At 39.6% G+C, this 22,536-nt stretch overlaps 1 protein-coding gene across 2 annotated transcripts in view; it reads left to right on the top strand.

Annotated features, from left to right (window-relative positions):
• Positions 1–8,411: 8,411 nt before the first annotated feature.
• The window catches only part of SOCS6 (suppressor of cytokine signaling 6), a 29,851-nt gene continuing 15,726 nt past the window's right edge, over positions 8,412–22,536 (top strand). Inside the window, exon 1 of one of the 2 annotated variants that reach the window (XM_040587393.1) lies at positions 8,412–8,515. The gene's annotated coding sequence lies outside the window, so the exon portion shown is untranslated. Of the gene's footprint in view, positions 8,646–22,536 lie in introns of both variants that reach the window. The other variant, XM_040587392.1, reaches the window with a different exon arrangement.

Below are 22,536 nucleotides of genomic sequence, written 5' to 3'. Positions count from 1 at the left end.
ATTTACAGTGGGAAGAAAATGCTGCAATATTATTTAAATCAGTAAGAATTTCCAGGTTTGGAACAACACAGTGCATATTCAGTACTGCTCTTTTTCAGGGATGAAATGAGTGAGAGCTGTGATATGATCTTCAGCATGTCCAGGTTTTAGTTATTGAGGCTTTGCTTTATTTTTCTTCCAAAAGATGCCTTCGGTCACTTTTATCCAGAGCAGAGTAAAATGATTAAAAAGAACTTTGCTATGCTACAATCACAGTGACAAAATTTACTGCTTCATAAATAAAAAGCAGATAAATGTTTAGGGGATCTGCAAAGCTTTTGTGGAAGAAGAAGGATATACAAAAGATCATTCACTTACTACTACAACTCTGTCTTGGGCCATCAAGTAGCAGACAGAGAAGCTGACAGAATATTTTCTGGCTGTTTTGCATACTGAAAACAACTTACAAACCCAATCATAATCTGAAGATTTCTCATCTCTTTTTACTTCTGAAGCTGTGAAGCATTATCTTGTCTTCTTATATGACATTTTTTAAATGTTCAAGGCACCTTTTGTGATGAATTTGACAAACTTATTACTAAAGAACAACTCAAATTTAATGAACTTATCATAAAGCCTCCTCACATTTAAATGTAGGCTATATTTCAGTGTGGCTCTATACTTGCATAGAAGCCTTCATAAATGTTCTCAGGATGTTTTTGAAAATTGTATGCAGAGGCACAGTAGTCTATTTCCTAATGAATGCAATGCCATTTCAGCATCTTACAGTCATCTGACTTGTGACCAAGGTCTACTAAAAACACGTAGTGTGGGCAACAGGAGCTTTTCCACCCTGCCTTGCCAGCCTACTTCACCTCTACTGCACATATGTAAAGAACTGTAGTTGAAAGCTCCAACTTCAAGAAGAAAGTAGGTTTCAGGTACAACAGAGCTTTTAATGTCAATATTTTATTACCTGTTGGGACAACAGTAATAAAGCAGTGTTTTGCAAAATTGTAAAAATTGGCACTGTTAACTTCTTTTTGAGAAACAAGACTTTTCATTTTGGAGAAGAAACATATTTAAAGGTGTATGTTTACAGTACATTTAGAAACAAGTTCTACGGTCATGTCTTCTGCACAATCCACTTTAGAACGCAGCTCATTTTATATTGGCTATGTAACAGATGTCAGTTATTGATAGTTTCAATTTGCAGGTAACAAATACCATATTTGAACTTGTGACCTAAATGTGAAAAGTTCCATATGTACCTCTGTGAGCCACCTAGATTTAAATACTGTTTCTTCAACAATAGGAAATTTTATTCCAGAAGGCTGTGAACTGATTGCTTGACTGATATAGCCCAAAGTTGGGGTTTTTGTGTTTTGTTTGTTTGTTTTTTAACTTGAGCTTTATAAGTACAATAAATATGGTTAAAATTATTTACAAACTATATTCAATTAAAACTAGCAGTTGCAGGTATACCCTTTAATGATAAACTCTTGAGAAACAAGAATATTGGAGTAACTCTTGATCTAGCTGAAAGTATATTGCGTAATGATAAACCTCTGAGAAATGGGAACACTGGAGCAGCCCTGGATCTAGCTGAAGGCAACAGGAGTTCAGAAATCAAGAGAAATTGCTTGTGGCATTACACACACAGCCTTATACTGTTGAAGTAAATGTGGCTCTTTTCCATGAACTAGAAGAAAAAGACGATCAAGACCAGACAAGAACTGCTCAGCTGGCATTGTGAAATCTGCTGACTTCCTGTAACCATACATCCACTTTAGGAGGCAGGGGTTTTTGTTTTTAATATGCTTCTTCTCATGAACTGACTATTTTTTATGCATGTTTTTAAAAGCATATTCTTAAGAAGAAGACTGAAAAGAACTCATTTGACCTTCTTTTTCATAACTAAGGAAACAGCTGCAACACTTATAGTCAAGAGGAACAGTTAGCCTAGTCATTACACAGAAAGTACAATAACATTCATTTCTACCTGCTACTACTGGTTTTAGAAAATTTTAAACTTAATATAATCCTTTGCAGTGAATACTCTGACCTGATATCTACACTTTACTTTGCTCTCTTTTATGTGGTCTAATGAACTAGGTATGATTCTTGATATCTAATCAACTTGTAGATTTTAAATAAAATTTGAGCTACAGCTGTGTGCTTAGTTCTTGTGTAACTCTAACAGGAGCTGGCTGAAGAAACAATGCAAAAATAATGTTACCTCTTGAGTTTTCAAAAACATTTTTCCAAGTGAAAAAGTAAAAAGTAATTTTCTGACTCCTTTTCACTCTTTTATTCCATCCTCTATTGCCCCTTAAAGATGACAAAATAAACTACTGCTGCTTTTCCTTTTAGGCAGCCCTGCTTAAGAACAATAAACTTCTGACAAATAGAATTGTTTATTTTTAAATGACCAGTTTTATATTTGAAAGGTTTGGGGCACACTGTTGTCAAGAACTCTACCCTGAAAAAACAGTTCAAGTGCAACATTTTCTGGAGCAGTTTCACACCCCAGGCAGGAAAACCAGGAAACAGGGACACTGAGCAACACATGCCATTGCCACAACCTCAGTCTAATCACACAAATCTCATTTGATCCTTCAGATCTACGGCAAGCCCATAACCAAAAGTTCAGAATGTTTAAATATCGTGACATGACATCTGGAGTTGTTTTGGTTTGTCTTCAACACTTGCTCTCCAAAATGAGTGCCTCTTGGTGAGCTCTATACTCCTTTAGGATTTATACTACTTAGGGCCAGCTGTGAGTACTGAAAGTAAGGGCTACAAAGCCAAGCCCATGAGCTGCACTGTAAAGAATTATTAGGATTTCGAACAGAATTGATTTGGCTACAGTGCAGAATACAATGTTCCAAATAAAAATATATGTATATATTTTTTAAAAGGGTCTGACACCAATACCCATAAAAATTCTTACTGGACATATACTTTTGCCTTTTAATGGAAGAAACTTTACAAGTCGAAGAAGGAAGTCTCTGTGACATTTCTGCTCTTCTGTTACAGAAAAATACATGAACATAGCCTTCTATAGATATTATTTTGATGAACTAGCATGGGGAAATGGATGAAATGAGCCTGTATGTACTCCAGGGTGTTGCTGTTGCCTTTGAAAGTACAGACTTCATATATATATATTGTCTTTGTTAGCTATGTCCTACTCCAGGTTAAAATCCGCTCTGCCAAGAAATTCAAACTGGTTGTGTCAACAGTGCTTGTACAGATGAGATCTAAGCTGGAATAAGTTCTCCACCTTGCCTATCTTTCTGCATCTCAAAATCTACATGACTCACTGCAGACCTGCGTTAGTTTAGAAGTGAATGAACAGGCAATATGGACCATTAATGAATAAGATGCATGGGCTAACCTAACTGTATAGAGTTACTCACAGCAACTATTGCCATGATTTATTATGTGTCTTCAATGACAAGTGATGTATTATTTCCCTGACTTTAATAGAAATCCATTTGTGAGGCCCAATTTACCCTGACTTTATTCAGCTTTTGGTCCATAAGCAATCAAAATGATTCCTCCCTTTCTCCATTACTCAGCAGATTACAGGTTAGTCTTCTTGTACTCTTATTAGAAATGTCATTTTGCTCTACTTGGTTGTCTACCATGATATAATTGTTAGAGAATTTTGATCTAAGAAAATATTGAGCTGTGCTTTTGCTAAAATATGAACACTTCTATCATCAACAGAAAACTATGTAATGGATTTAAAAATCTTAATTTCAAAAGTGCTCACCAATCATTTTTAAGTACCTTTCCTCTTGAAATGAAATTAAACAGGTGCGAGTGGCACTCAAAAATAGGTGTAAATTAGAAAAATTTTAAGTAAATATGCAAGTTTTATAGACATAAACATAACAGGTAAAGATACGCGCTATCACAACATAACCACAGTATGAAGTAGAAGCAATAGGACTATTCTGATTAAAATGTGACACATGATTTATATGTATGCGTTATGTACGGTTTATCTTTAGTAGGCGTAATGAGATCTTAACACCATTTCTACCTTAAACTGATTTCAGCAGTGCCAGTAAACAATGTAAATTTAACTCCAATCTGAGACAAAGGGAGGGTGAAAGAACTTCCTGTATACTTTCTGTTGGTTTGGTGGAGGTGGTTTTTTTTAACACTACTATTAACTAGGTGGAAAGAAGTCCCTCCAAAACAAAAAGGAAAAGAAACCCCAACCTGGAAAATAGTTACATAAATTAACTGCTATAGTGGAAATGGAATTTACTAACAGAAAATGTGCAAGAATCTATGAGAAAACAAAGTGGAACAATCAACCTGCAGTGTCCAATAACTGTATGTGATGATGTGATGTTTGATTTCTAATACATATATATATATGGAATATTGGAATATGCAATATAGGAATATAAATATGCAGTATTATCTAAAAATAAAAAAAAAAACAGAATAAATAAAAACATATAATAAAAAAGGACTACAGGAATTAAAAAATCAGAAAATTAGGCCACAGTTACCAAAAGTGACCAGCAATCTACAGTGATTTTGTGTATATTGCTTCCCCTAAAATTCTGATTTTCCAAGCTGTTTGAACATCTACCATCTAAAGGATCAAGTTCCTGTAAAGGATTACAATAATTTTAAAATTTTAATAAAATGATGACAAATGCCCTTTCTAAATTATACTTAACAGAGTGGAAAAGAAGGCATTTATGTCCTTGCAATACAATCACATACAGTTACCCTCCTGCAAAGAGCAGTAAGAAGACAAAGGCATTAACCTCCCACTGCAGTTCAGGCCAAAGAGCCAGGAAGTGAGTAGTTACAAGATGAAGGTAAACTATGCCAGGCAGGTAGGGAGCAATTAAGATAAAAAGTGCATATAGTGGATATAACATTAGCTTTGTTGTCAATGAACACTCATAATTTAGGTTTCTGACCTGTCTTTCTGAACTACAGATTTGTAGATTTGTAGATTGGACCCAAAAGTTATGGAATAATTTGTAATCACACTTTTGAGTATAAAAAAAGGAGGAAAAAAATGTATCTTTTTATGCATATCAAAATAGGGAACACATGAGCATGCAGACCTCAGTCAATGTAATTTGAACTGGTTCTGGAGCTCCCGATTTTAGAAGCTCTTGCATATAAGGGCATCACATATGAAATATTTGAATTTTGTACTACTAAAACCAAATTTCTAGTCCTTGCCATTTTGAACAAAAGCTAGCAACTGTGAGGCAACTCTAACAGGTGATATATGCAGAGAGCATTCAAACAAGATGTCTGAATGTATGAACTGACCAATTTTGTTCGATACATGTTTTTAAGCCAACAATAAATTAATCTGAGAGATCCTGCTAACATCCTCCTTGTCTGCCGTCCAAGTTGCAACACCAGCAGCACACCTGGGTGAGTTCAATTGTGGCGATAAACTGTTGCTCTTACTGGGATATGGCTGTTTGCTGACACATTTGGATGAGAAAAAGTCTATCCCAAACATGAAGCTATATGCTAAGGCTAAGACAAGACAACAGCACACCTGTAGCCTATAGAGAAGACTGCAGTCCCCTTAGTCCTCCTCTCCCTTTCTTTCTACACCCCTCGAAATGCACAAATGACCTCTTTTATTTGTGTAGGCTGTGATACTTACCCAATAACAGGTTGAACTACATCAGCTACAAATCCATCTGGAAAGTATTGTTTGGTTCTACTTAATTCAGTTTGTGTGTTTGCCTTGAAAGGCCCTGACTTCTTAAAAACTGCTTAATGCTAACAATCTGAAAATGCTGTTGTGAACTCTTACAGCAACAGATGACAGTTTCAAAATGATGGGAGTGAAAAATAAGGCACCTATTCTACTTTATATCATGATTTATTGTTAGGTAAATGAACATCATGAGATTTAGCTACCTGAGCTGGCTTAGGTCCAATGAGGACTGGAGCCACTATGAAAAAAATCAACGCTATGTATAGGCAAGAGGAGGGAAGGAGGCAGAGAGAAAATGAGGCAGGTCCCTATTTTGAGTAGCAATACTAATTTAAGCCATATTTAGCAAAACAAAGTGGGAGAAAAAGTAAGGTTGTCTATCAGTGCCATTTCTGCAAAAAGCTAAGCCTTTTGATTCTGAAGAGTGACAATGAGGCAGTTTAAAACGCATGAAAACCTTTGGTCAGCACATGGGCTGGAAAATTTAATCATCCAGAACCAAATTTTTTTACTAGCATGGGAGGCTGCAGAATAAGATTCCTAAGACCAATTTTTTATTTCGTCTCATATGCAATATAGCCTACTGCAAAAGTTGCCTATTGTAAAAGCTGCCTGAAGGTGGAAAAATATATTTAGCCCAGTTTGCTTCTTCACGTATGGCTGCTATTATCCACAGCTGCTGCTGAAGACACTAAAGTTAATAGATGTACATGTGTCAAGCAAGAATACCAGCTGGATCCTGAAAATGTTTGTATCATTGGATCATTCAAATGTTTGTATCCCAAGGAAAAGGAGGCCTGAGAAGAAGGTAAGAACACACACAAAAAAAGCCACTTGCTTGAGGAACTGACAGAACTGTACAAGAATTAAACTGAAACTTTCCCAGTCAGTCAGGGCTTTCCTTGCTTACGTGGCTCTCTCCTACTCCCTTTTGGATTAGGTTGCTAAACTCCCAACAGTTTATCTGGGAAAGGAGGAGCCTACTATGCTGGAACAAAAAGTTAGTCTTTTTTTATTTAATTTTCTTTCTTTTTTTGAACACCACTACTAACCTAGAAGTTGCTTATATTTTTCGTATCGACAATATTGGTTTTACAAGCAAGAATTACAATCCGTAACGTTTCAGAAACGATCCACTTGGAGTTATTCCTAGCATCATTTGTTATACCACTGATAACATGTAATTGTAACTGTAAAACAAAAAGTTATAAACCACTTAGCAAATACATAAAGAATTCTAGATGTACCTGAAAAGGCTGTGCTTTCAATTCGGGGGGTGGTGGTGGGTATTTTTGCAACTCTCACTAGAGTCATCATCTCCTGAAACGGACCTGGCCTGCTATCAGCTGAGGTTGGTCAGACACATAAAAAAGCATACGACTCTTGGATGAGACTCAAGAAAAACCTTTAACTCTCAATAAATGCCTGAGATAAAAAATGTAAATGCAATCAGGGACATATTCTGATCTGAAATAACGTTGGCAATTAAACAGTTGGCTGACCTCAACCCACAAATAGCTTTGATATCAGTAGAAGTAGTCAGGCAGAACGTGCATGAATATTCTCACAATCTTGCGAGTTTCAACGATTTCTTTTTAACCTTGAAATCAGTCAAGCAGCTGCATAACAAGTCACACCAATAATCTCACTGACTCTCATGCGATTACATAGGTAAGCAAATTACGCAGATCTTTGCAAATCAGGTTCTTGATTTGCATCAGTTATACACCGAAATTAAGCTGGTATTTTACTGGCTTCACATCAGTCAGCAAGCATGACTTGCAACAACTTTGAAGACCCGTATTCTCCACAGATTTTAATTCTTCACCCCCTGCTAGTTGCTTCTGTCAGTCTCTCACATCCTAAATTAAGAACAGTTTTGTTGCTCTTGATTTAGCATTGCATTTTTTAAAAAAGGGACCGGCAGACAAGCAAGCGAACAGCCAGCTCGGCTGAAGTTGCGGTAGCACGGCTGATGTGGCTCAAGTTTAGCGGCACCGTTCTCGTGGCGACCCGTCCAGCACAGCGGCACACGGCAATAATGCCTGTTCTGGCGCGTCGGCTGCACGCCGGGAGGTGTGAGGGGGCCGAAGCGGAGGGGCGCGGAGAGCAGACCGCCTCCCACCCCAGCCGGGGAGCGCCCATGGCCGGCGCCTCCCGGCGGGGCAGAGCAAGCCGGGCCCGCCACCCCTGCTCGGGGCGGGGAGCGGCGGGGGGCGGCCGAGGGGAGCGGCCAGGCCGCGCTCCTCGCTGAACCGAGCAGGGGGGAGTAGCGCCCGTGAACTGTATTTACGAGCTTCTGCAGCCATAGGGAGCAGTCAGCGACCGGGCCCGGGTGGGAGCGGGGGGGAGGAGCGGGGGGCTTAGAAAGCCCAGCCGCCTCCCTCCCAGCGCAGCAACAGCTGAACCCCGCGGGGACGAGCGCAGGGGAAGGCACCCGGATCGGTGGAAGGGAAGGGGCTTGGCCACCCCGGCCAGGCGCTGCGGGGCAGACGGGCCGCGGAGAGGCGGCGGGGCAAGCAAGGAGGCGGCGGGACATAGCTGGGGCGTCCCGGGCCCCGCTGCCCCTGCCGGGCTGCGCGCGAGTGCCGCACCCGTAGCCGTGCCTGCGGCAGGCGGCGGCCATCGCGGGTTCGGCGCCCCCGTGCGCCCCTCCGCGGACGGAGGGGTGGGGGCAGAGGAGGCGGAGGAAGCGGCGGCGGCGCCAGGAACAGGGAGGCGGCGGCACGGCGAGGGAGGGAGCCGGAGCCGAGCCGGGCCGGGCCCCTCAAGAGCAACAGCAGCGCCAGCTCCTCCTTGTCGCCCTCGGTGAGTCCCGCTCCGCCGCCCCAGGAGGCTGCTCGCTACCGAGCCCGGATGCCGGCGCAGGCCGGGCCGCGCCGCCGAGGAGCCCGGGAAGAGGCCCGCCCCGGGAGCGGGACACCGCCGTCTCCGCTGGGTGAGCGTCCCCGGGGCAACGGGCGCGTCGCGGCCTGTCTCTCCTCGCCTTCCCTTCCCCCGGTTGCCGCGGAGGGCTGGTGAGGTGGGGGAGAGCCGGGGGATGGGGACCGCGCGGTTCGCGGCTTGCCCGCCGCCCGTCTGCCGAGCCGCGGCCCCGGCCTTCTCTCCCTTTGTTTGCTCGGCTCCCCGAGCCAGCGGCGGCGCCAGGCCCTGCGGAGGCACCGGGGCCGCGGCGCGGCCTGCAAGTCGGGCGGGCAGGCGGGGAGAAGCGCCGGGCCCGGGCCGCCGAGGCGTAGCCCAGCCCCTGCCGTGACAGGAGGGGGGCCGGGGCCGGCCTCTCGCACCCGCCAGCCGCGGCAGTGGAGCCCGCTGGCCTCCCCTCTGCCTCCCCTGAGCTGCTTCCCAAACGCACCCCGTGCCTGCTGGTGCCGTTATCGGGGCCCGCTGAATTAGGCTGATTTCCATCCCGCCCTGAAACCCGCCTTCAGTTTGGGGCTTGAGGGGGGTGTCCCCGTTTCCAGCTGGGCTGGTGTCCGGAGGGGGCGGTTTGGCTGCCGCGGCGGGGGCTTGTGCGGCGGCGGAGCCTGGGGGCGCCGCCTGCCTCGTTGTTGCGAGGAGGGGGTGCGCTAAGGGCTCCCTCACGAAGGGGCGAGCGGGAGGAAGACTGCTCTCTGTGACAGGCGGCACTTAAAAACTTGACTTTAACAAAGAAACGACACAAAACGCCCAAACTTTACTGGCTTTCATTGTTTGTCAAGCTGTTTCTTACATTTGCTTTCCATGGTGGTGCCACATCTCTCCAAAAAACACTGGTCCTGGCGCATGTCTACCTATTTGCCTAAGAAAAAACCCTTGGCGAAACACTGAGGTTTTTAAGAGGTGCAGAGGATGATGCTTCTGTGATGTGAGCTGCTCTGGCTGTGTCTTTCTGTCTCCTTTATTCTTTCACCATTCTATGTTTTCAAAATCATGTTAGTTTGGAACACGCTTGCTTTTTTTTTTTTGTGCAGTAGGTTACTGTGTTAAAGAGGTCGGTTGCAGAATACACTGAAGTCAGGGAAAGCTTCTTTTCTAGTCACTAAATTATGGTGCTCTTTTACTGTTAGGTCCCAATGCTTCTTCGCTACCTGGTAGGAACATTTATGCCATGTCCAGCCTCTTAATACACCTATAGTGAAAGAATGCCTGCTGCAGGCCTGCTGTCGTTAGAGAGAGGCTATCTGTATCTGCTTGAGGAATAATGCATCTGTATTTCTGCTCTATGTGGAAAAAAAATAGAGCTATTATTGTTTCATGTTAATAAACACATCGTTGGATTGTAGAAAATAGGGAAGCTTCAGTATAGTTGGGAATTAAATTACATAATTTGGCTGGAAGGCTTTAAACCACTGGAGAAATGTCTCGGTACTTTTGGAATCTTCAGTGGTAAGGCCGTAATCGTACCCCACAGTTTTACGTGTAGCTTACGAAGGGCAGATTTCAGCTTTTTCAAATTACTTATTTTCATGAAGTGTCAAGCAGTACTTCAGTGGAGTCTTCACTTCCTGTTATGTATGTCTTGATTTCTGTGGCATTGCATTGTATTTGGAACTGAGCTTTTACTTAAAGCAGGTTCACCTGTTGTATCCTTTCAGGCACGTATTCCCTATATCTTGAGTTTCAAGATTTAAGTAGATTTTTTTTTTAAAAAGTTAAAATTCAATTAAATTACACCTTAATACTTAAAAAGTATGAGTGGTCACACTTTTGCAAACTCCTTGGGAAGCTGTAAGGCTGTGGACTAGTAAGGAAGAAGCACTGTATTGTTTCCAGACCTTTTGTGAGCAGTCACTTCATCCCAGCGCATATGTGCACCGTCAGAGTGTTCACATGGATCCAGGAGACATGATGGATGGTCCTAAGCTTCCTGAGAACTTTATGTAGTGAAATCTAAGAAGACTTATAGTAATTTATACTGTGCTGTTAACTTCTTTCATCCTAGATTGCAAAGTCAGTGAGTCAGACACCTTAGGTTACTTGGAGAGGGACAGTTTGAAGAATTGATAATTGGTCCCCATTGTTCTGCAAGTGGTTTACATCTCCTAATTCTCCTTTGTGTGGTGGAGTGAGAGAGTGAACTCTTGTTATTAAGAGTTCTTACTAGGAAGCAAATAATTTCTTTCTGTTCCTTCTTATAAAATCTTCTATAGTCATACAGTAACTTGAACATAAACATTTGAAATATTTCATTATTTCATTTAGTAGCATTGCCTTGAGTTCACTACATACTTGCTACCCTGTTGCTGGCAAAACTGAGGCCACAGTCCAGGGTAATTCCTTACTCAAGTGCCTTATTTGCTATTGCTTTACAGTCCTCCTGGGTCTACACAGCAGTATTTTGGTAGTGTTTGGGTAGTATAGCGTGTCATAGGGAGGTGAGTGATAACATAAATTAGATGGAAAGGAGGCTGTTGTCTGCTGGTGTGTCTCTTGGCGTTTTGTTGATTGTGCTTTAATATGTGTTAGCAACAAATTAGAGGAGGTAGCTCAAGTGGGTTGTGATGCTCCAAGGAGGAAAATAAGGTACAAGTAGTATAAAAGTAAATGTAATCAAATTTAGGAATGCAAATGCTAAAAGGTATTCAGTATAAATTGGATAGGATTGGGATTGAAAAGCAGAATAGTGTTTTCTTATGCAACTTAACTGTATTTTGTAATGTAAAGTATTAAGCTGAAAAGAAAACCAGAACTTTTGAATTCCCTCTTTTTTTATTTTTTAAAGAGAAATAACAATATCTGGTAATGTTCCTTATCCTTATGTTTGTACCCAAAGCTAATTTCATTCCATTTTAGTGTATGCATATTTTTCTGGAAATACATATCAGTCTGAGTATGTATACTCTTAAGTAAGTCTAGTCTAAGACAATAGATGTGCTTGTTGCAAATATGCTTCTGATACAGCAGAGGATGAAGATTCATGACACACAGTAGATTCCTTCTTTTATTGTCATTTTTGTTTTTTCCTCTAGAAATAATTGATTTCTGTATTAAAACTCTGTACTGTGTAAGTTGGATAAATTTCTGTGTTAAAAATAGTTACATTAGGTTGGAAACAAACATATAAAAACTTATGGCTTTGGGGTCTTTGTTGCGTTAGGTTTTTTTCCGCACTGTAGCGGAATGATCTTAAGCTGTTGAAGCAACACCATGTCACCTACTTCAGCCTGTCCTGGTGGTTAAAGCCAAAACAAGCTGGCCTTAAATTACTGCCCTGGATGAAAATGGAAAGCTGACTATGCAAAGTAGTGTCTAATACATCACATCTATAAAGAAGGTTATACAATCTTTGCTAGAGTCTACACAGACTGAATTTGAAAAGGCAACATGATGCAGAATCTTAGTCTGCTTATTGTGAGAATTAAAACTTCCAGACCAGTGTTAGGAACTTAGCTCTCTGAATTCTTAAGCTCACTTAAATAAAAGTTGCTCCAAGTATTTTCTTCTACTAGTTTTTATGATCTTCTGACTCCTGCTTTTGTTATGTACAGGCATGCCAACAATAAGCAACTGCAGATAATTTCAGAAAATTTTGCTGTGTATGGCTTTGCAAATCTGACTGCTATTCATTAGTGTCTGTAATGTGGTTTTAAGGACCTATTTTCAGATAATTTTGCTTTTTTAAAAAATTAATTAACCTATTGTCTGTCGCAGAATTTTCTTCTGGAAAATTTTAAGATAAAATACTCTGAAAATTATTGGCCCTTTTCTATGTTCTTAACCATTCACACAGCAGTTTAGACTCTGAGGAACTCAGTTGGCTTCATTTAGGACAAGGATGAAAGTTACATGTTACCTAAAATAATGTTCCTTGGTTGTTACATCACCAAGAAGACTATGCAAGGTAAGTATAAGTCTTAATTTTTTTAGCATGGATGCAGATACATTGGCTGACTTGTTCAGCCTCTAACTTTCAAACTCCATTGAAGGAATATGAAAAAAATCTTGCTTGCCGGTAACCCCAACCTAAGGATACCTTATTTAGGCATTTCTGTCCAAGTGCTACATTCTGAACACTGCTTTCTATTGTAGATATATATATAGGGCACATAGAGCATGAGAAGCTTCCTGTCTTATGCAAAACATTCCTTTTGTTTGTAATCTGCTAAGTGCAGTAGGTTGGCAGTTTTTAAAAAAACTCAGATTTATAAAGTATGTGGGGGTTTTGTTATAAACACCAAATAATTTTGTTTAAACTGTTAAGTTTGGGATGAGAGCCATTTTCTGTGGCAGTGAAGGTATAAATAGTAGATGTTAATGTTTTTTTCAGAGTTTAAGTGGTCTCTAGTTAAAATGAACCTATGCATATTGTTAGGTAAATCATACAGATATATGGTATTTTTCCTTGCTTCCAAGTGCAGTGTATAGTCAGTAACTGTATTTGTATTATTTAACTTGCACGGTATAAGATACTGATCTTCAAGAGGACTTGTGTAAGGTTTTGATGGTCTCAAGTTAATATGGTGAATGGACCTAGCAGATAAATTGATTCATTTTAGGATTTGAGGTGGCAGACTTCATACTTTTGGTATTGTTCTTCAAGGATATTCCATATTACTTAATACATAGAATGCTACTCTTGATGACAGAATTATTGGAAATGAGGTTCTAGTCAGGCTTGGTTTTACAGTGTGTGATCTTTTTTTTTTTCTTTCTTGAGTAGTTTTATTCTTAATTAATCTTGACGTTTTCTGGTAAATGTGCTTAAACAGCAGTTTGTAGGAGTCTTGAGTAGGTGATTGTTTTTCCTTCTCTAAAGCAGTCTGCATTCCTCAAATAGGTTGAGAACAAATTAGTAGGCTACTCCAAACGTTTCTGAAGCACGTCTCTGATACAGTGGTAAAGCGTGCTTTCTTTTTTGTTCCTTCTGATTTAAGGAGTCCTGTCTCCCCCGACCTTGCCTCAGTAAGTGCTACAAGACTGGGCAGTTACAGGGTATAATGTTGACTGTGTTTTTGGCATCAGTAATGGGTTTTTATACCCTTGGAATCTCTTTTGCTTGGTAATCAGGTATCAGATTGGGAGGTTTAATAAAATAGAAAAATGGAAATTAGTGGCATAAGGGCAAAGGTTTTTGATTACAGAAGGTGTGCCTTCTAGGATGAGGTTTGTGGAAGCTGTACTTCAAAAACAGGGTTGGCAGCTTTTCAGGTTGACTTTCTTCATTCAGGAGCTGGTATGAACTGGGCAAGTGAGGAATTCTCTCTGGATTCACTGAACAGAAGCTGTTTGTGCAGGCAGACTGGTTTGGGTGAAACCTGTGCTGGGGAAGTTTTCCAGGCTGGAATTTTGGTCAGCTTGAGGAGATTGACTCCAGAATAGTTGGTTTGTGCATTCAGAGGTACAAGTTGCTAGGTTATGTGTAAGATTGTAAGCATGGGTCTGTATAAGGTAGGTGCCTGATGGGTTTTTTTTCTTCTTCCCCTCCCTGTTCTTTCTTCAATGCAAAACAGAGGCAAACCCAATACTGATCCAGTGCTTTCTGAAGCATTGACTTTTCTCCTCTTCTTGGCTTTTGAAAGGAAGAGAGCTGTTGGTTAGGAGTAGTGTTGAGAAGTAATAAAGGATTAGCCATAGGTCTTTGGCATGATTTTGTGCAAAAAATCAGGTTACTTGGGGAAATGCTTATATGTAAATATTCCACATCCATTACTGAAGCGATAAAAGAGAGTCTGTACTGACCAATGTACTAGCCTTATTTGCAGTCTGATCCAGTGATGTTCAGAAGACAATGGTGAAGGGAAGTTGTTACATGAGTACTCTCAGTTGTACTGTATATCACAAAAATAAATGCTTTTTTGGAATCTGTTGTGGTTTAAAGTGTTGTTTTTCATGTCAAACAGCAACAGAAATTCTGTATATCAGCATTGAAAAATATGTATCTAGTCTCTTTTTTTTTCTTTATTTGGGCTAATATACTTTTTCATTTTTATTTATAATATGTGTAAATTTAGGTGTATGCCAGAGAGAACAGGAGAAAAAACAGTCTCTGTGCATGTACACAGACTTGAACTTTCAAGCTTAGCTAGCTTTTGCAACAAGGCTTCTATACTCCTGGCTCTGCAGAAATTTGACCTTGCTCTGGAGATACTTATCTTAAGGGCTTTGAGTTTGTGTAAATCTCATAGAGCATATTACTTCATATAGACAGTGAAAATCTTATCTTTTATGCACCTGTGAGCAGTTGCTCAGTGTAAGGCCCCAATTCTTCATGTGCAAGCTAACTGTAATGTACAATATAATAATACTTTATTTTTGCATAATGTCCTATTGATTTAAGTGTCTGTTCGCAGCTAATTAATCTTTGCTGGGTTGGGACTGAATACTAGCAAAATCAGATTTAGGGCTGTGTGGGAAATTATTTTCTGCTTCTGTGGGTCATTATTTAAAAAAACCATCACCACCAAAAAAAAACCCACCCAACCAAAAAAAACACGCCCCCCCCAAAAAAAAAAAAAACAACAAACAACAAACAACCCCAACCCAAAACCCACAACCGAAACAAACCCCCAGAAAACTCCAAACCCAAAATTCTTACACTGTGCATCAGGACAAAACAGTGTCTGTTTAAAAACTTCAGCAATTCTGACAGGGAATATTTTGGTTGGGATAGTGAGATGTTTCTGTCTGCGGGTGATTAGAGTGTAGGTGGAAAAAAAACCCCACAACCAAACTTCCTCATGTTAATCATGAATAATTAAGAGTTACTCTAGTTTTGACCCAAAATTAGAAAATTTGCGTGTCAGGTAAGCTTTGTTGGAACTGGTAGAGTACTGTAAAAGGGTTTTATTCTGACAAATCAGGACTTCACAAAAAAGATGGCTAAGCAGCTTTGGTCTTGCAGTCAAAATTTTGTTTCCATTCTGGTCCGTGTGCTAGTTTTGCAGTGTTCATATACGTGCCTTCTTAAAAGCATCCCTTGGTCTTAAAAGGACTATCAATTTAGAAAACTGATTTAATGTTTCACCTTCTGTTTTAAGGGAAACTAAATGCTCAAGTAATTCTGTGAGATTAGATGGAGATAATACTCTGTACAGGTGTGTTTGACAGTACTTTGAGCACAGGCAGGTCTCCTGTTTCCCATATATGGGAAGGCTCTAAACCATAGAGAAGATAATTAATTTGCTCTTTGTTCTTATTGGGCCTCCTGCCAGTGAAAATGGGAAGGGAAATATTTAAAATAAGCTGTATTTTACATTCTCACTTTCCCAAATGCAGAGCTTGGGTTACTCGTTGCAGTGGGTCCTAAGACCTTGGGGGAGCAGCCAGGCCAAATGCATGGGGGGGGGGGGGGGGCGGGCAGTGGGCACACGCTGGCTGTGACTTCTGCTCCACTGATCCAAGTTCTGCTGCGGGAGTGGGTTCTAGCGGCGGCTGCTTACTTTGTGAGGAAGATTTCCCCATGGGCACCCACCTGACTGAAGATCCCCGATCTTTAAACAGAAAGAAGGAAATCCTCTTTCTTTCCCTACACATGCCCTGCCCTGGCCCCTTTCTGGTTTTGTTATGTTGTGCTGGCTTGTCTGTGAAATAAACCCTGCTTTCTGTTTGACTGATTGGATCTGTTTTACTGACCATGGAAGACTGATTTTCAGTAGCTTAGTGTGTTTGACATGCCATGTATAAAATTGGTGGGATTTGAGGTTGGCAGTGATCCTAATCTAACTGTCCTGTATGTGGTTTGATACAGGTACCAACTTTAAGTGAGGAATACTCACTTTAAAGAATTACAACAGTTTAGAAGGATTGTTTTCAGATGTCTTGTTAAAGATTTGTCCCCTTAGAAAGCTTTAAAACTGTCTTAACTTTAGTAGTTAACAGGCTAGCTTATGAATTGCATAGAGTCCAAGCCAGGAAATAAAGTGCTGGAGATACTGGAAATATTTTTATTGCAATCCTTATTGCAATATATTCTAATTTGAAGTTGTAATAGGGGGAAAGAGAATCATGAACCTTCTTCAATCTTGTTTTTGAGATCTTTGCTCCAAAGAAATCCTTATGTAGCCATCTTGCCGTCTTGTATGAAATATGTTTTCTGATTCTGAAGATTCTGAAACTGATTTCAGAATCAGTAATGAAGCTTAAATACTGTATCATTCGTTTTACTTTGGGCATTGGTTCATCAAGGTGAATGTGTGAGTAGCTCTGTTAAAATGATCTTTCAGCGCTTAGTGTTTTCGAAGAGTGAGTGAGACTTCTGCCTACATGTGTTGTCCCCCCCAGCCCCTCCAAATTTGATTGTGTTCAGAGGAGCTTAAAATAATGATTGGAGTACTTACAAATGAACATGCAGGCAATAGGGAGCTTGTGTAGTTATCACATATTATCAAAGCTGGTAGATTTATGATAAACACTTATTTAAATACAAATAATGGGGAAATATTCCTTTTTTTTGAAAGGTCTACTTGGATTTATTTTCAGATTAATTATTGAAAAGTGGTTTGAATTCTGTCTTGTATTCCTCAGAAATTTGGTTTTTTTTTTTACTTCAGAATATACTAAATAAATCCAGCCTAATGAATCACTTTCCATGTACTGCTGTTCAGAAAATTGGATTAAAATTATTTTTTTAACTTTGCAGATTAAGTTGCTTGTGTTGTACTAACTTTTGACTGCCACTGTTTGAAATCCTTTTTCAGTGTTGATTACTTTTGTCTCTTTAGAAAATGAAATTATTTTATGGAGTGGTAATGGGGAAATGGTATGCTTTCTTTATCAGTACTAGGTATTAAGTCACTTGAAGTTATAATTTTTATTTCAGGGAAAAAAAAAAGACAAAGTTATTTAAACCTTTTAGAATACTGCTAGTGTTATGATTTGCATATATCCAAAAGATTGTGTAAGGTACTTAAGCAGTGTGGAACACATTTTTCTGGGTGAGGTGGTTCTTTGAGGCTTAAACTGTGGGTGCTTAAAGGCATGGTGAAGATGGAGTTAATCTATTTGGTAACTATTATTTATGGATAAAGCCTTTCTACTAACAGTGACAGAACTATATTCACTGGGAAAGAAGTTAGGAATAATATTTTTCCAATAACATTATTTATGCAAACTTTTGCTTTTTTGCTTTAGATTTTTTCCATTCTATTAACTACTATCAGAGCCTAGACGAAACCAATATTATTCTTGGTGGAATCGCATCTTGTTAAATAGCATATGTGTTCCAGAATAGAAATGAGATACCAATAAAACTATGTAAGGTGGGTTCCTTACACTTCATGTATTAAATGCTCTTTTGCCTTTAAAATGGATTCTGAAGTGTGTGTGAATGCAGTTTATTCTTGTCACTGTTATTTATTAGGGTCTATGTAATAGGTGGACATTGGGCCTAGCATCCATACGATGGACAAAATTCATCTGCAATGAAAAACGAAATTAAATATAAAATTATATAGATAAAAATTCCATTGTCACTTGCATGTACAGCTTTCACAGACTGCAAGGACTATACTGCAAGAACTCATTTCCCAGAGTTGTAAAATAAAGGATGTAACAGCTCAGTAGCTAGAGCCCTTATTCAGAATGCAAGATAGCCAAGTTAATTCTCCACTGCTTTCTGTACTATGACTACTCTGAGCACCAGCCTTTTGGCTGCTCTGTAGTTTGAAAAGTTTTCTATTCCTTCTTTTAAAGCTGTTCTACAGAAGATTAACAGCTGAAAAACAAAGTGCTAGAGATGGTATGTTTTTTCATCCCAGTTGGAGCGAGCAGCTGCCTTGGAAAGGGAAAACCTGGGACTGCCTTTCTGGCCCAGTTCAGCATCTGAAAGTGTTGCTGCACAGTAGGGTATCTTAATGAAGAATATGTGAGAATTTTTTTTCCATGATGGCTGGGACCACAATGTAAGTTGCTAGAGTTCACAGTTTGATTTCCATTGTTGAAAGCTCCTCATGTTATCCAGAGGGATACTATGATCATTCTTCTATTTCTCATGATGTCCATAAAAAAAGTGGTTGCTGCTGTATTTTATGCAGCATGATTCTGTGAGGTGATGATGGACAGTTCTAGAACATGCCTAGGGAGGTAAATGAAGGTGTAGGCATCGGGTAAGCATTGATACTATTGTGCTACCATTAAGTACTTTTGCTTTTATATACAAAAAGTAAGGCTAAGGGCTACTGAGTTTTTAATTTAAAAAACAAACAAACTCTGAAATTCGGTGCTTCTTAAATGAAGCAGCTCTGTGTATGCAAAGGGGAAGAAGGTTTTGATGAACAACGTTTTGCGTATAAGGTCTTCATGTCTGTGGACCCTTAAGGAACCTAACTCTTCTAGTAATGCTGTAAGTACTTGCAACTCCTGTTGATTTGTAGAGGAGTTGCTTATGCTTAGGTACTGCGGGGGTGTGGGGGAATATCTTGGACAAAAATCAGATGTTTTATCTCTATTTTTATTTAAGACTGGTTGTAGTTCTGACCTTTGCAGCCTGTCAGACTGTACTTTGCTTTGAACTGTATTTTTGGAAAGCAGGCCATCAGCCTCAGATCTGTTATGTCGCAAACAGAATGTGGTTGTGAGAATACTCCATACCTCACTGGAGACACCAGTATAGCAGACTCGGAGTTTGTCTCATAAAGCTTAAACTCTGGGCAGAAATATTGTTGGCCTGTTTGTTAGTCTGAATTTACTTTCTTTGTAGGTTGCACTTTTATCAATAGTTTAGAACTAACCTTGAAGGGTGTGTCTGTGTATTTTTGTTCCTTTTTATGGTGGTGGGGGAGGGAATTGTTTTTTGGGTTTTTTTTGTTTGTTTCATTACCCTCCTCCATAACTTTGGTATCTTGCTCTTTGAGTTTGGTTGTTTGGTTTTTTTTTCCCCCTCATCATCGTTTTACCTCCTTTAGGTATACCACTGATGGATCTTCTACTCATCATTCAGCTACCTCTTACTTCTTTGTACTGTAAGATGGGTGATTCATTCACTTACTGCTTTGATAAACAAAACAGGCTGGAAAGTCCTTGTAAAATATCTCCTGAATTGTAAAGTTTGAAAGAAAGTCAGGAAGTTGAATCATGACTGAATAGAGGACAGGGACAGAAGGTATCCTGAAAGGTTGGGTATGTCTCCACAGAATGATGGGATGATGAATTTCAAGGTCTTGTGTTTGGCTTATTCCTCCGTTGTCAATAAATCCCTGAAAAGTGGGTGACAATTTGCTGTTGCAGCCAACTACTGGAGTCACACTTGTTTGGTTCTGTTGCCGTCTTATATTTACATGAAGAGATGAGGGAGATTCCAGATTTAAGTAGGAAAGTATTTACTCAAAACTTCAACAGGTTGCGCCCCGCCCCCCCCCCCCCCCCCCCCTTCCCCCATCACTCCAGATAATAAAAATTCAGAATTCAGGTTTCAGAATTAAATTGCCTTAATTTGGCCTGATGGTGCATATTATTCAGGTTATGAATCCATCTAAGAAAGTTGAAACTGAGCTCTCTGTGTTCTGGCTCATGAAGTGTCGAACAGAGCATTGAATGCCAGTGCATTAACATTTAAGCGTCTGATACAGAGACAGCAAAAATTTCCTTAATGTAGCCGTTAATTCTGTCTGTGAGTTTGGAGTTTAATTAGTATACTGTAAGTATATGATAGGATCATACATTTTAAAGCATGGTGAAGAGCAGAATTAATGTAAACATTTTTGTCCCGCATGTGAGGCAAGAAGAAGAGGAGAATTGCTCAGGAAACTCTTCTGGCTTTTCTCAACTTTTGAGTTCTTGAACTTTGAACCTTAATGTAATTGCCTACTGTGTTTCCCATATAAATAGTTCAGAAGAAGGATATAAAATGATTTTTCTTAATATGTTGCTGTTTAAGAGGAAAACAACAAAGTGTTTCACTCACTGATAAAAGTTGTTTATGATTATTCTAGTGATTATATTTCAAATTTTCAAGAAAGTAAAATCGCTGGTGGAACTTACTGATCGGTTCGGGAATACTTTCAAATTCTGAATTAATGTGATAGAAAATGGTTTTAATTTCTAGTATTTTTTGCTAGTGATTTCTTACCACAGTGATGTAAGAAGTATCACTTAAAGCTTTCTCTTTTTAATTGCTAATCAGAAATTAAAAAGAAATCACAGTAGCAAACCATGTCTACTTCTAACAAACAGATGATATCTTGATGGTTGGAGGTGAACATTTTTTCTGTTACAATGAAACAGTTTTGTGAAACTTGTCTCTGAGGGATGGAGTTGTTTCACGCCACTTTCCTCCTTGGTTTTGGAGATACTTCTGAGTTCCAGAAAAAGCTTTTCCTGCATTTAGAAATGTACATGCTTTGGATTTTTTAATATATAAAGATACATGATTTTTTGCTATGGGTATTTCCTCAGTTGAGATGCTACCTATCTGCTTATTTGATAAAACTTTGTTGGGCAGCCCTGAAGGGGCTGCAGGGCATACAGACAGACGAAGCCTTGCTTGGTGGAGCTTTGTTTCGGTAGGAAGTAATGCTAAAACAAACTTTAGTCTTTGAGTGTGTGTTTAACTCTGAACTTTTAAGAAGTGACTAGGGAACTCTGTTTCATGAGTAGCAGCCTGTACTTTATATGCAATAATAGCAACTAGATAAATTACTGTAATAGAGTATTTCAAGGATTGGAATGTCCTTGATTGACTAAAAGTAATTATTATTTAAATGTTACCAATGCCTTTTCATCCCAGGTACTATGTATTTCACTGAATGTCTATTTCTCTTTCAATATGTTATATGTATAATATGAAAGTGTATTTCAGTATGTTATATTTGTGTATAATGTGTTAATAATGTGTAATGTTAATAAACAAAACAATTGTTTATTACTTTGGAAAAATGGCACTGTCTAATAAAAAATGAATGAATGAAATCTGTGTGAATTTCACAAAAATGAGATTTGTTTCACAATGCATGTCTGGGGAATAAGGGTAATATCAGTTGTTGGTGTTTGTATTCTGGCAGAATTTTCCACTGTCAGAAATTAAAGGTACCAACTGATTCAATGTTCACAAAAAAGAAAGGCCATGGAAGTAGGAGTCTCTGCGGGTTTGAAAGTTATTAAATCTTTGAGTTGTATGGCAACCGAATGCCTTGATAAGAGGCAAGTATTGTACAATATTGACATGAAACATTTTTGTATTGTCTGGAGGAGAATGGTGGGATCTTTGTGGTGTCCATGTAGCAGATACATTGTATTTCTGTCTGGTAATTTAGTGAAGGAAGTCACAAACCAGAGGTCAGTCCCTTCCTCTCCATTATTGTGAGGAATGTCCTTATTAACTGCTTCTTCATTTTCAGCATGCTTGGTGGTTTCACTCCATGTGCAAATGCTGCACAGATGCTGTGGGAAAGATCTTTCCACTTTTATTTCTCTTTTATCAAGGCACTGTGCTCTCCCCTCAGACCATAAATGGGTCTACTTAACCCTTCCATTTATGTCAAGGGTTAACTACATTATAAAGGACTGCTGCATCATAGCTTAAACTGAGAGGATAGAGTGTTATCTTCTAATGAAAGAAAACATTTTTTTGTTATTGAAAATGGCATGGTAGAAGTGGTGAGGTGATAGCTGCAAAGAGCCCTGAGATCCTACCTAGTCGTACAAATTTAGAGGATAATTCAGCCCCACTCAGAAACTAACCCAGCTGAAAAATGAATTTGAAGCCACAGGTGCAGCCATCATCGGTTGTGAGATCCAAGGCAGAATGGTCGGTAGAAGAGCAGTGTATTGCATTTCATTCAGGCCTTCTTGAGAAGCTGAAAAATAGAAAAAAAGAGTCTTACTTCAAGCACAGGTCCTCCATCTGTAGAACGTGACTGTACTTGATGTGGTAGAAAAGCAGAATCCTCTTTCTGTATAGTGAATTTTCAAACCAA

Source organism: Falco naumanni, chromosome 3 (genome assembly GCF_017639655.2).
Source record: "Falco naumanni isolate bFalNau1 chromosome 3, bFalNau1.pat, whole genome shotgun sequence".
NCBI classification, from domain to species: domain Eukaryota; kingdom Metazoa; phylum Chordata; class Aves; order Falconiformes; family Falconidae; genus Falco; species Falco naumanni.
The sequence above is the reverse complement of the archived record's forward strand: the minus strand, read 5'-3'. Positions and strand labels throughout refer to the sequence as shown.